Genomic DNA, 2886 nt, shown 5'->3' with positions numbered 1-2886 from the left:
TGACCAAGAGATTAATATCGTTGTACTTATTCCGAAACGCAGAGTAGTGTTACACCGTTACAAAATTTCATATCACACGCTGACAAAGACTTAATTACTCAAGAATTATCCCAGTGATATGTAAAGTCTCTTTTTGTGAAACCATTTTTTTTTTTTTTTTTTTTTTTTTTTTACATTCAAACATCCAAAAATTATAATGTTTGGAAAGACAGATAACCATTAAAGAAAGGACGAAAGAAAGAAAGAAAAAAAAAAAATTCATTCTTTCCTTTCCCTACATTTATTTTTCGAAATTTATTACATTTTGTTCTTCCTCTTTACATAGAATAAGAAGGATTCGATAAGAAGAAAAATTATCCACTGAAAACCAGCGACCACTGTCAGGCCTTCATTCAGCTGAAAGACCTGAAAATGTCAGCGCTCAGATATGAATTTAGGACCAAGATGTTCATTGTGTCTTGGATTCTGACAGCGAGGTTGTTCGTGTAAAAGAAAAAGGTACGCGATTGAAACTCTTAATATAAATGATATAATAGTATATATATATGTGTGTGTGTGTGTGTGTGTGTAATATATATATATATATATATATATATATATATATATATATATATATATATATATATATATATATATATATATTTATTTATTTATATATATATATATATTCATTTATATATATATATATATATATATATATATATATATATATATATATATATATATATATATATATTGCTACGCCAGTGGGTCTTTGTCTCTGTGCGAAACATGTGTTAACATGAAAAGGATGACCTGGGCATGTGTTAACATGAAGGGACCTGGGCAAACATGACGCAGCTGGCTGTGAGCGGAGGAGCGGAGGAACACGCCAAGAGACGGAGTTGGGTGCTGCTCCTGTGAAGACCTCGTGTGTGCCTTTGTGACCTGATAAACTTTGTGTTGCCCTGTTATAAGCTGTATCGTGCAGTGTGACATGCTGGTTTCCCCCTGTATTGTGCCTATAGAAAAGTGTACGGGTAAATAACTCGTGTAAATAAAGGAAAGACTGTCATTTTTTGTTTATTTCGTGCCCTGCCTCCCCACTTGGCGTTTCCCCTCGTGGTGTTCTGGGACGCTGTGGTGCTCGGTGCCTCTTGGAGCTGTTCAGTGTTCACGACCCTGTGGATAGCACGCCGTCTGCCTAGCCTGCCTTGTGTTGGTGGCAGAGAGACGAGGCGGCCGGCGTAACAATATGTATGTATATATACATATGTGTATGTAGGTGAGTGCATATATATATTCCTATTTATATATATGCATATATATGTATGTATGGAAAAGAAAGCAGAAAAAAGAAACGATATATATATATATATATATATATATATATATATATATATATATAGAGAGAGAGAGAGAGAGAGAGAGAGAGAGAGAGAGAGAGAGAGAGAGAACACGAAAACCGAAACACGAATAAAAACCATGACAAATATAATAATTGCACTTATACGTATAAAATACAAGTTCAAAATTTCATGCCCGCAAGAACAACATCAAAAGTTATCTAAACCCATTTTTCTTTTTAAGATTATGGGTCGAGGTACTTCCCATTTTCCCAAAGTATCTGGCAATCGAATAAACACATCGGAGATTCGGAGGGTAAACTTAATCATTTCTTTTGTATTTGGGTCGTTCATTCTCTATTTCATTTCAGGTTCACGTTTACCCCATGTCACTCTGACACCGACTAAGGCACCTACATGTTAATAAATAATTAAAATACAAATGATTTTTTTCGAAGATGAAGTTTGCGAGTTCGAAGTCAAGAGCAGGTGAATCAAAAGAGATTCGAAAAAAGTTTTGAAGACACATAAAGTTCCGAAATGAAAAAAGGTATTGTTGGCTACACGGTCTCTTCTCTCCCTCTTTCTATTCTTTCTCTCATTGTTTTCCAACTCACTCTTTTCTTTAATTTTTTTTTTCCTTTCTTTTATTTTTATTCTCTCCCTTTTTTTTATTTTATTTTTTTTTTAGAACTTTGAGAAAAATCCTGGTTGTTTATTTGCTTAGTTATCTATTTATTGGAACCTTCGTTAGACTGTCTTATTGTACATTTTCTCTCAATTTTGAAGAGAAAAGAAGAAAAAACATGAGATTTCACCGTAAGAACACAGCTTTCTCTTAATTCAAATACTCGGAAGAGCTGATATAAGTAATACTAGAAACTTTAAAGGGAAAATGTGAAGGGAAGTATCGTGTATTTTAAACAATGAGAAAATGAAATATGACCAGGACTGACTAGTTATATATTTTTGTTGTTTTTCATAATGGTTCTGACAGCACTGATGGTAATAGTATAATGACACTAACCACTTTTCATTAATTGTGTATCTATTTATCCATTGATCATCAACATAATTGAATTAGGCCACAGGTTATTATAGAACGCGATTGAATATTATTCACGTCAGCTGCTAATATCATAAAGAGGACAATTGCACTTTCATCCTCAATTCCACGATTTTTTTTTTTTTTTTTTTTTTAGTTTTTATGTTTTGAATTACCATCAACAGCGTTACATTTGCATAAAATAGAGTAAACAGGACTGTATCAAGAAGAACAAAATTAATTTATCGGAAAAAGATGACAGAAAAAAATTATAGTAATACTAAAGAGAAGAATAAAAAAGGAAAAACTGTTAATCTGTGTTGTCTTTATTTTCATCTTTATTTTTCTGATTGGACAATCGCATATCTCTAAAAAGAAATTATTTACATGGCTATTCACAGGTAAGGTATGCGTGCGTGCATGCGTATGTGTGTGTGTGTGTGTGTGTGTGTGTGTGTGTGTGTGTGTGTGTGTGTGTGTGTGTGTGTGTGTGTGTGTGTGTGTATGCGCGCGTGC

This window comes from Penaeus monodon, chromosome 3 (assembly GCF_015228065.2).
Source record: "Penaeus monodon isolate SGIC_2016 chromosome 3, NSTDA_Pmon_1, whole genome shotgun sequence".
NCBI classification, from domain to species: domain Eukaryota; kingdom Metazoa; phylum Arthropoda; class Malacostraca; order Decapoda; family Penaeidae; genus Penaeus; species Penaeus monodon.
Note: the sequence above shows the minus strand (reverse complement) of the source record.